Source organism: Halichoerus grypus, chromosome 4, assembly GCF_964656455.1.
Source record: "Halichoerus grypus chromosome 4, mHalGry1.hap1.1, whole genome shotgun sequence".
NCBI classification, from domain to species: Eukaryota; Metazoa; Chordata; class Mammalia; order Carnivora; family Phocidae; genus Halichoerus; species Halichoerus grypus.
Window position 1 is genome coordinate 26,701,756 of NC_135715.1, and position 12,295 is coordinate 26,714,050.

The following is a 12,295-nucleotide window of genomic DNA, read 5'->3' on the forward strand; positions in this document are numbered from 1 at the left end:
TTCTTTGGCTGCAGGTGTAGGAGGACCTACAGAAAGGTATAAAATGTACAGCTGCTTACACCTAAGCCTTTGTGACCCACCAGCTTGGGAATTCAGGATCATAAAGTTAATAGCAGCTTCTCTGATTATATAAGCTGCTTAACTGCATTTATTGTAACACTTCATAAGTAGAATCCAGAGTATCTTCTGTTTTCAACCTGCACACAAACAGACATACATAGGAATTTCATCATCATTAGTTTTACAAAAATATTCCCAACATTGATTAGATTATTCATCTTATTTTTCTGACTCAGCCATTCCTCACCCTACAAGTCAACTATTTGAGTTTTAATATAAAAGTTACAGTGTACAGTGTGTTTGTACAAATATACAGTCACCCATTCCTGTAGTAATGGCATTTATTTTCATTCTCTTTTTTAAATCATTATTCCAAAACAGATATTAAGCATCATTGTAAATATATACTTGCATCCTTGACTTCTATGAATATATCCCCCAATAATGGGTTCATGGTGTATAAGTATATGGGTGGGGTTTATTGTATTTTAAAAGATATTGCCAGATTGTTTTTGCAAACATATAACAATTCAAGTGTTCACCAGCAATAGGTCACAGTGTCCACGTTCCTTCATTCCCACACTAAGTTATCTTTTTCTATTTTACTTCCAGTGTGGTAGATATGACTCTCTCATTTTATTTCTATGACCATTTGTGACTTTGAATATATTTTGATGAGTTAGCAATTTGAACTGTTTAATGAATTTTCTGTGTATTTTCTTATTTTTCATTTTACAGTTTTTCTTTTTGGTAAATATTTCATTGTTTTTGGTATAGCTTTCATTCATCTGCCACTGGCACTCAATTTTTTAACTAAATTATTTGCTTATTGATTTTTGTTATCTTCTGTTATGGAAAACTTTATAGTCAAAAACTTTTTTTTTCTCTTCTAGCTTCTGGATTGTTATGGTTAAGAATATCTTCATTGCCCTGGGGTTGGGTAGGTAAGTACTCCCTTTAAGTGTCTTTGTGTTTAATATTATAATAGTTTGTTGCTTGTAAATATGTCTTTTGCAAAGTATAATTATGCAAGTAACACTGAAATAATATTGAAATAACATATAGTCTAAAGCCAAGATTTGTAAAATACTGTTACTGGAGTGACTTCATAGAAGCCTGCAGGTCTCAGCTATTCAGATACCGAATTAAATGGTATGCTGCTGCTTATTATCATGAAAATATTAACATTGCTAATGGAGAAACACAAAATTCCCTTGGATAAAACATATACCAAGATAACCCAATGCAAAGACAGTATGTGACAAGTTTCATGGTTAAAAAGTTTCATGACAAGTTTCATGATAGATGATAAACCATTCATTTCAGATTGGGGATATTAGGGTAAGTTTTATGTCAGATTTTATTTTAAATGACATTAAATTATACATATAAAAGCAGGCAGAGGAACAAGAAGAGTACAGTGGGGGTTTAGGGAACAATGAGAACTCAATTGTTATTGGTGATTATGAAAAAGAATAAACTTTAGATGGAGATTACCTAATAGAATATTTCTTACATAGTTATATAAAATACATTTCTCTTACCTCCCACTCCTCCCTGAAAATGGTATTTCATACTTATACTATGTGTTTTCTCAGCATTAAAATTGATATCAACAGTGACCCCGGGGGCGCCTGGGTGGCTCAGTCAGTTAAACGTCTGCCTTCGGCTCGGGTCATGATCCCAGCATCCTGGGATCAAGTCCCACATCGGGCTCCCTGCTCTGCGGGGAGCCTGCTTCTCACTCTCCCTCTTCCTGCCACTCCCCCTGTTTGTACTCTCTCTCTCTTTCAAGAAAATAAATAAAATCTTTAAAAAAGAAAAGAAAGGAGTCTGCCTTTGGCTCAGGTCATGATCTCAGGGTCCTGGGATCAAGCCCCATGTCAGGCTCCCTGCTCAGTGGGGAGTCTGCTTTTCCCTCTCCCTTTGCTCCCACTCTCTCTCTCTCTCAAATAAATAAATAAATAAAATCTTTCAAAAAACTGAGTAACAGTGACCCTGAATTTCAGATGATTTGGAAAATATTTGCTTTTACACAAAATTCTGAGCATAAATCTATTCAAATATTACTTTAAGCTTTAGAGAGTATTATGTTGGAATCATAGTAGATACTTCTTTATATTTGTTTTAAAAATATGGTATCTAGAATCATTTTAAAGATAGCATAATAATAAATTTTACTCACATGTATCAGTATAAATTGGGATAGGAAAACTATATAAAATTGCATATTGGCACTTCAGGAAAAAAATTTATATATTTTTTCAAAATATAACCATGTAATCATTATTTTAAATAGAAAATACATTTTAAATGTGATTTGATTTTACTAAAGTCAGACAAATATACATATATCTCTCATTCATATATTCACAAAAGAATTAAGTTTATATTAATTTTTCTAAGGGTATTCATTTAATCTGTTTTCTAATCAGATTTAATGTTAGCTTAAAATTTAGGCTAATTTTTGGAGAAATGTTACTAGTGAAAATCGTCCTGTAATTTCCTGTGTTTAGTTCTATATCTTTTAAGGTAAGAGAAAATGCAAAGCATTTTGATGATCTGTCACTAAAATTGAAAGTGAAAAGGAAAGTTTTGCATATTAGTTCTAACTTAAAAAGATTTCAACAGCTGTAGTAAATGATTCCAAAGAGTTCAAACTGGAGTTCAAATTCTATTAATTTAATTAAGTTTGTGCACACTGAAAATGTGCACAGAGTAATTAAAACACTACCTTTTGTTTTTGTCAAAAATAACAAAAGGATGAAGTATGCATGTAATTTGAGGGAGGCTGACTGGTCAGCTTTGTTCCATTATTAATTGAACACCAAGTGGAGATAGAGACTCTGGACATAAATCTGAGGTCAATCTATTTTCTGTTGATTATGAAAGGTTAAGACTTTATTTAAAAAAAAGAATTTAAGAAAATAGGTTTTTTTCAACCCTTTGAAAAAAGATATGAATTTCATATATTTCTTTTTTTAAAGATTTTATTTATTTGAGAGAGAGAGAGCACCCACAAGCAGGGGGAACAGCAGGCAGAGGGAGAAGGAGAAACAGCTCCCCACTGAGCAGGGAGCCAGATGGGGGGCTTGATCCCAGGATCCTGGGATCACGGCCTGAGCCAAAGGCAGACGCTTAACGGACTGAGCCACCCAGGTGCCCTGAATTTCATATATTTCTGATAAAACATTTTACTTGACTGTGTCACCTGGTGGATTTGCCACTGTTTTTTCATTTTAGTATACAAAAAATTATACAGGTAACTTTTTACTTTTAAATACTATTAATTCCAAAATTTTGTATAATTATATTAATAATAGAATTGGCATTTGTCATATTAAATTGATATACTTTAAAAGATTTTATTAACAGAAATACAGTATAGGAAATTTATATATTTAACATATACTCTAACAAGTTTTATTTTTCCTCAAATGATACTCCCTTCAGTTGTAGCCATATTTTTTACTTAGTATGTATTAAAAAAACAAGACTTTAAAAATTTTTACCAAGTATTAACAAAGTTCATACTTACAAGCAACTATTCTAGCCTACTTAAGCAGAAAAAAGAAACGTGCTAAAGGATTTTATGTAGGGTGGGAAACTTTGGAAGTACAGGGGATCAGGTTTGTAGAATGCATAGCCAGAAACTGTGGTGCAAATAGTTCATACTCAGCTGCCTTCTGTTAAGATCATGCAGAACCAGCCTTATCATGTCTGGGTATGGGGCATCTCTCCCTCTGCAAAACTGATGTTTATCTGACCCCACTCCCCCTCAGTTGATGCCACAAATTATACCTCCTTCTTCATGTCACTCCCTTTGAAGCTGAAATCCTGGTGCGGGCTGACCACAGATCACGTGCCTGTGCCGTAAGTTCCTGATATTCTGGGAAAGCAAATGCATAGGTTCTTTCTTGAGGTGAAATTCGCAAGGTGCAAAACATTGTGAAACACATAAAGGGTAATCAAATGGTGAAAGAATGAAAATCATCCACTAGCAATGAAAAAGTAAAACTGTACCCTTAATAAGGCAACCTAAGTTTTTTATTCTGTATAATATATGTGAATCAGCAGACTAGTTAGCCAGAATTTTTTTTCTGAGATATTAGTTGAGGTTATGAAATTCATGAAAAGAGAACACCTCATGGCAAATGCAGGCTGACAGTCATTCAAACATGGTAAAAACATATTCAGCTTCTTCCTACCATGCATGTTATTTGTTATAAAAATGTTGATATGCAAGGACTTTTCATAATTCTCTGGAAAAATTCACAAAAGTATTTTTGTGAATGAATCTTGAATAAAATTGGCCTGTACTTCCAATCTGGTTATGACATTTACTAGCTCTGTGACTTTAAACAAGTTAGTCAACTACTCTGAGGCTCAGTTTTGGGATGTATAGGTTGTAATAATAAAACCAACTCTGCTGTTTACACTTAAAGACATTTCAGGGAAAAGAATTTAACACAATGCCTTCCTTTAGGTATACAATAAATCATGACTAGCTAAAGAAGCAAGAAAACTAAAGAAGCAAAGTAGTAAGTTTGTTATTAAGAGAATAAATTTGTTATTAATTAGCAAGGTCAGAATATGCTTGAGTGTTTTTTTTTCTGCAAGATGCCAAATGCCAGGAAGAGCTTTTTTAATACCAAATCTGAAAAATTGCTCTTATGTAATACAAAAAATTTCAGTGGAATAGGAATATGATTCCTTTAGTTGATGTGTTGTGGCCTTACAATCATGATTCTCCTTTATGTGTAAGGAGTACAAATAGAAATAGAATAGGCAGTATGAATAGAAATCATCTCCTGGGGCGCCTGGGTGGCTCAGTTGGTTAAGCGACTGCCTTCGGCTCAGGTCATGATCCTGGAGTCCCGGGATCGAGTCCCACATCGGGCTCCCTGCTCGGCAGGGAGTCTGCTTCTCCCTCTGACCCTCCTCCCTCTCATTCTCTCTCTCTCAAATAAATAAATAAAATCTTAAAAAAAAAAAAAAAAGAAAAAGAAATCATCTCCTGGATTGTATGTATACATAATCTCAGTTTCTGTAGTGCAGAGCATTAGCTAAGTTTCATCTTATATATTAGATGAGTGCTTTCCCTCAAATTGTTATTAGACATAAGGGCAAATTAATGAAAGTTTTGATGAAAACAAAGGACAATGAAAACATGAGATAAGTTTTGTGTTAGTGGTATAAGGTAGTCAACACCGAAGTAGATAACACATATAATTTGTTTAATAAAAGAAAATAATACACAAAAAATACTTCTAAAAATATGAGTGAGATATTATGTAGTTGTACAGAAAAATCTAAAATATTGCTAATGTAAATGTGAAAAAGACTAAAATTACAGATTTTGGAAGTATGACTAAGAATGACAAGAAAAGTATATTTAGTCTGAAACCATTATTTAAACACACACACACACACACACATACACACACACACACTGGAATATTACTCAGCCATAAAAAAAGAATGAAATCTTGCCATTTGCAGTTACATGGATAGAGCTAGAGAGTATTATGCTAAGCGAAATAAGTCAGTTGGAGAAAGACAAATAACATATGATTTCACCACATATGTGGAATTTTTATTTATTTATTTATTTATTTATTTTTTAAAGATTTTATTTATTTTGACAGAGAGAGGGAGTACAAGCAGGGGGAGTGGCAGGCAGAGGGAGAGGGAGAAGCTCAATCCCAGGGTCCTGGGTTCATGACCTGAGCCAAAGGCAGCTGCTTAACCGACTGAGCCATCCAGGCGCACCCACCCATATGTGGAATTTAAGAAACAAAACAAATGAGCAAAGGGAAACAGAGAGAGAGAGAGAGGCAAACCAAGAAACAGACTCTTAACTACAGAAAACAAACTGATGGTTACCAGAGGGAAGGTGGGCGAGGGGATGGGTTAAATGGGCGATGGGAATTAAAGAGTGCATTGTTGTGATGGGCACTGGGTGTTGTATGGAATGTTGAATCACTATATTGTACATCTGAAACTAATATTACACTGTATGTTAACTAACTAGAATTTAAATAAAAACTAAAAAGGAAAGAAAGAAATAAGAGGAAAGAGAGAGAGAGAAAGAAAAAAAAAAAAAAAGAAAGAGAGAAAGACTTGTTGCACCTGCTGCTGAGAATGCTGTTTGTAGACTGCCTTCAGCCTTATCTTCTTTATGGGTTGTCTCAGCTGCAAAGATGACCCTCCTTTAATGTCATACACTTTTGGAAATGGCTCACATTTGATGATGGATTAAGTCAGAGATATAAAGGCTGGCATCCCCAGTGGGTTTGGTTGAGCATATCAAGCCTGCATTATAGCTGAACTTTTCTGTTTGCTCAGTCCTGCTATCCCCATCCCTCTGCAATTCTTGATCCCAGTGGCATTTCCTACTAAACATCCTGAATTCAATTTCTGTATCAGAGTCTGTTCTAGAAAACCCAAACTGTGACAAATAGTACAAAGAAAAAGAAAGAAGAAATGGAGGATGTTTATGTAGGTATTTTGTGTACTGTATTTTATAGGTGGGTATACCATTTATTGAAATGGAGAAGATTGGGAAAAAATAGATTTGGTAGGTTGTAATTCAAATACTCTGTTCTACACATATTGAATGTGAGGTAGCTATGTAATACACCTGTATAAAAAATAATTTTGCAGTTGGATCTATGAGTTGTCATCACATGAGATATATTATGATGAAGTTATGTATTTAGGAATTTATAGAATCTGGATAGCATTTATAATGATGGTAGAGGTGGGATAACTCAGGAAGTGTGTAGGTAATGATGGGAAAAGAAGGACAAGGAATTAACCCTATATTAAACTACAGTTTAGAGATTGAGGAAGAAGTACTTCCAGTATCAGTCTGGATAGATAAAGAACTTAGAAATTGTTACTCTGTCCTTACAACAGGAAGGGCTGGAAAAACTAAAAAATAGCAACTTTCTTGGGCTTATCAGCAAATTTAGATTGCAGAGTAAACCCCCATCCTAAAATATCAGAGAAAAGTACATCAAGAGAGATACAGTAACTGCTTACATGAGTGAATTACTGGAGGCTGAGTGTGGGTTAGAGTGCAGTGAGAAACTCCTAGGGATCCACCACATATGTTCATGGGCTTTCCCTACAAGGACCCACCAGGTTCCCGTAGTGAGGAACCAAGAAAGATCCCCTTAGAGCCCTGGCATGGGAGGGGAAGAGTAGCCATTGTAAAACATACCTGGAAATTTCTCTGTAGCAAGTCTACTCTACAGGAAGAAAGGATTTTGTCAGAGCACAGTTCTGAAAACTTATATAAGCAGAGATGTAGGAATTTCCTTCCCACTTAAGCCCCCTCTAGGAGTCTCTCTAACCTACAAGGGGAGAAAAACCTCATCAATGGGGAATGTGGATTAAAGGAAATGGACTGGGAAAGCTGTAGACAGGAAGGGGAGAGAGTATGAGGCAAGAGGAAATAAAACATGGAAAACATAGACAACATTCAAGAACTGATTGATAATGTAAGCAGAGAGTTAGAAACTCTAAGAAATAAATAAGAGAAAATTTTAGAAATTTTTTTAAAGTAACAAATGGAGAATAACTTCGGTGGACTCAGTAGTGGATTCAACATGGCCAAGAAAAATATCCCTGAAGTTGAATACAGGTCAGTACAAAGTCACCAACTACAAAAGAAAGAGAATGAATAATGAACAAAAAATAGAACAGAAGATCAACTATCAGGCAATATCAAAGGATGTAATATACGCATAATTAGAATACAAAAAGGGTAAGGAAAAGGGAATGAAGAAGAAATATTTGAAGAAGTAGTATCAGAGAACTTTGCAAAATTAATACCAGACACCAAACTACATATCTAGGAAGCTCAGAGAGCACCAAGAAAGATACATAAATCTACACTCAGGCATGTCGTCTTCAAAATGTAGAAAAACAAGGGTAAAGAGAAAATCTTGAGGGAAGACAGAAAATAAAAAATGCCTTACCTATAGAGGAACAAACATAAGAATTTCAGCAGCTTTATCATTAGGAACATGCAAATAAAAAGAGAGGAATGAAATCCTTACAATGTTGGTTGGGAGACAACATTAATCTATAATTCTGTATCAAGGGATAGTATTTTTTTAAAATTCTACAGGTGACTGTGCATTGGGAAAAGGGAAATCATCAGACTTTAGGGGATTTTTGTACACAGGCTCTGAACTGACACAATTTCAGGAGACCCAAAATGCCATTGTCCACCAGTGAAAGTAGGGACATATGGAGGTCAGATGATCAATGGACTTTTAGCTCTGGTTCTTCTCACAGTTGGTGCAATAGGTCCCAAAACTTATTCTGCGGTTATTTCCCCGGTTCTGGAGTGGAGATATATGAGAATAAATTACGATAGGTTTTAGGCTAGAGAACTTATGTATATGTCCTATATTATAAAGGGACACAGATATCAGAGTCACTGCTGACAGTCAAGGAATAACTCTTCCGCCACTAAACTAAAGATGGTGTCTCGACCTAGATTTCTTGACAGAGCTAGACTTTATAAAGTTGATGATTTGCTAAAACGTTGAGGCCTGCACACGAAAATATTGACTTGAACAGAAGTAGAATCTGTTTCCTCTCTTAATTTTGATTATAATGCTCCTTAGTAAAAGGAAGTATACTCATGCAATTTTAAACCATAACCCATTAAAGATTCCTTTATTAAATGATATTTGGATTTAATTTATGCTCACAAATAGAGAATCTTCAGGTTTAGTGTAGGCTGAGTACTGAATATCATTAATGAATATCAGATTCCATGAGTGACTGGCAAACCATACTTACTATATTGCTGCTCTAAACTTTTATAAGATTAAGTAGAGACAATAGTTACAGTGACCCCAAATAAAATAACAAAACATGATTTAAAACGTTTAGTAAGTAGAAGTATTTTTAAATGGATTAAAATTACCATAATATGTTACTAGTTGACAGTCATGCTATATTTCTGTCTTTCACATGCATATGTATCTAAGACTTATGCAGGCATTTGTATAGTGTACTGGGAAAAAGTTTGATGAAAACCTAAGAAATCCTCAACAGCCAAAGTAGAAGTCTTATAATGAATATTTTATAAAGCTTTAATAGCCTCATAATTTTCTACAGTTACAAAAATTAAAATTAACATTCCTACACAGGCTTAGTCACAAAATAGCTATTCAGTCAAATTTCTTGGAGATATTAACAGAGCAGAATCTTTTCTTCTCTGAAATACATCATTAAGATTTATTTAAAATGGAATATTCACTTCAGATTTAATTTGCTTCAAGAGACAGACAAGTAGCCTCATTAGTTTTTCATATATAATATCAATTTGAACTAAGCTATTATCTTTCAAGGGTCATAAGAGGAGCAGGTGTTAAAGTGGTGGTGGTGGGGGAGTGTTTCTTATAACAATTTTGCAGACTACCCTTTTCCTATATCTTAGGCAGTGTTATCACTCTGTTTTTAAATTCCTTTAATCCTTACAAAAGCCTTATGGAATAATTATTCATTTGCAGACTTGAACACCCGACATGTAGTGCTACAGGGCTCCATCTTTGGCTGTCTGACTCCAGAGACTCTGTTGTTAACCATCCCTCAGTCCAGTGATTTCTCTCCAGTTCTTGTTTCCTTATATAACATGTTTTTTGTTTGTTTCCTTATATAACATCTAATTGTATAAAATTAAAATCCACTTAGGAATTTAATATTGATTATTATTCAACAAATATAAGACATTTTTCACAAATAAGGAGTGCATGTTTTTCCTTCTGAATAACAAAAAGAAGTAAACTCTAAAATTTGTATTAGTTCATTTTAGCATATTTGCTTACTATTTCATGTGCTATACATTTCATGCTGTTTTGAAATTATAGAATTGCTCAATGTCATGAAAAGTCATATTCATAAATTCCTTAATGTTAGTAAAAGCTAAAGTTTAAAACATGCTCTTAGCCAGACCTTTATAGAGAAACTTTGAAATGAATTTACAATTAATATTTGAAAGGTCAAGACAACTTAGCTGACTTTCCACTATCAGCTTAAACATGACAAATAAAAGAATCTTTAAAATTAGCTTAAATATACCATTCCAATGTACTTTACTTCTCTTTACAGACTAAACTCATATTCAGAAAATGTTACTAAATCTTATTTTAAAAACTTGCGTTTTTATTTATCAAATAAAATAAATAGATGGAAAGGTGATGTTTTTAAAACATGAAAATATAACACAATTTTAAAATATTAATACATAAACTGATATTGATAGACATACCTAAGTATAAACCAATAAGATTACTTTTAAAATATTATGAGATTCTTGAACTTATCCTTAAAAGCCATTTCCCTTGACAAGTTTCCAAAGAGTAATTGGGCTCAGTCTAGGTGCCATGGAGAAGTATGGGTGACACAGGAAAATTATGCTAAGCCTTCATCAGCATCTTTCATTTTGCTTCTCTATAGTCATGAGTTGAATCAATTAAAATTTTGGAAATCAGGTTTCCTACAAATCTCCTAACACTGTTGGACAGGCCCAATACCCTAAAAGTCAAAGGGCCAGGAAACACAAACAAGACAGCAGACTCATACTTTCTGACATTTAAGCCAAATCATCAATGTCACCACAGCAGAGGAGTGATTTCTTTTTTTTTATTGTTATGTTAATCACCATACATTACATCATTGGTTTTTGATGTAGTGTTCCATGATTCATTGTTTGTGCATAACACCCAGTGCTCCATGCAGTGCCCTCTTTAATACCCATCACCAGGCTAACCCATCCTCCCAACCCCCCTCCCCTCTAGAACCCTCAGTTTGTTTTTCAGAGTCCATCGTCTCTCATGGTTCGTCTCCCTGTCCAGTTTCCCCCCTTCATTCTTCCCCTCCTGCTATCTTCTTTTTTTTTTTTCTTAACATATATTGCATTATTTGTTTCAGAGGTACAGATCTGAGATTCAACAGTCTTGCACAATTCACAGCGCTTACCAGGGCACATACCCTCCCCAGTGTCTATCACCCAGTCACCCCATCCCTCCCACCCACCCCCCACTCCAGCAACCCTCAGTTTGTTTCCTGAGATTAAGAATTCCTCATGTCAGTGAGGTCATATGATACATGTCTTTCTCTGTTTGACTTGTTTCGCTCAGTATAATACCCTCCAGTTCCATCCACATCATTGCAAATGGTAAGATCTCATTCCTTTTGATGGCTGCATAATATTCCATTGTATATATATACCACATCTTCTTTATAGAGGAGTGATTTCTACCATATCCCAGGATTAGAGTTACCTTCCCCTGAGCAAAATCCATAGGTGTGGCAATCTGGACGGTTTGCTCTCATGGACTGTATACATCTCACCCTAAATACTAAAATACCTAAGATGCCCTAAGATGCAGCTGTTATCAAGAAATCCTTGAACAGTGTAATCCCTACTATTTACAACCTACAGTATTCCCTTATATATTTCACCTTCTGACAACTGGATGAACTGTTTCAAACTTCTACCTTGTTCTTTGTCAAAATAGAGGTAATTAGTCCATCTTTGTGTCTCTCTGATGGCCATTTACTCTATTTGAATGAATTTTCATATTACCATTGTAATAATACTAATATTTTGAGGGACTCTTATAACTAGGATAAAGGGAAATGGTACCTACACATTCTAATCTTTATTCAAATTTCCCTTCATCTGTATTCTAAGCTGGTGTTACTCTTGTCTATCTCATCTATATCTTTATGCTTTATAGCAGTTTTCCATGAATTAACTGACTTACTGTGTACTAATATGTACTGAAACTTTGTCTTACAATTAACTCTTCCAATAAATACATTTCTCTCTTAATCAGAAATATTCCAGTACTCCTAGCTTACAATACACACACTGTGGTTTCCACAAATATCACAAACTTAAAGCAACTCAATCTTGATACACAAGTTAGCACAGAGTAGAGCACATGGTCCAAAACATATTCATGGGCTCCTAGGCTCATATCCTTTCTTCCACTCAATTGGGAAACTTCTATATAACACAATTAGAGTTTCCACCTGTCAATGCCGGCTTATTTCTAGAAATCATAATCACTGAAAAGTACATTTAGAAGATATTAAGGAATATGTGTCTTTCATAAACATTGTGATATATTTACATTATGAAAATAATAAGTAATTTAATGTATCTTCATTTGAAGTAGCTTATTTAATTGATCCCATA

The 12,295-nt window shown here is 34.4% G+C and overlaps 1 long non-coding RNA gene across 2 annotated transcripts in view; it reads left to right on the forward strand.

The window, feature by feature from the left end:
- Positions 1–739: 739 nt before the first annotated feature.
- Positions 740–12,295, forward strand: part of LOC118522981 (uncharacterized) — a 567,305-nt gene continuing 555,749 nt past the window's right edge. For both annotated transcript variants that reach the window (XR_013446910.1, XR_013446909.1), the window contains exon 1: positions 740–1,004. This is a non-coding gene — a long non-coding RNA (uncharacterized LOC118522981). The remainder of the gene's footprint in view (positions 1,005–12,295) is intronic.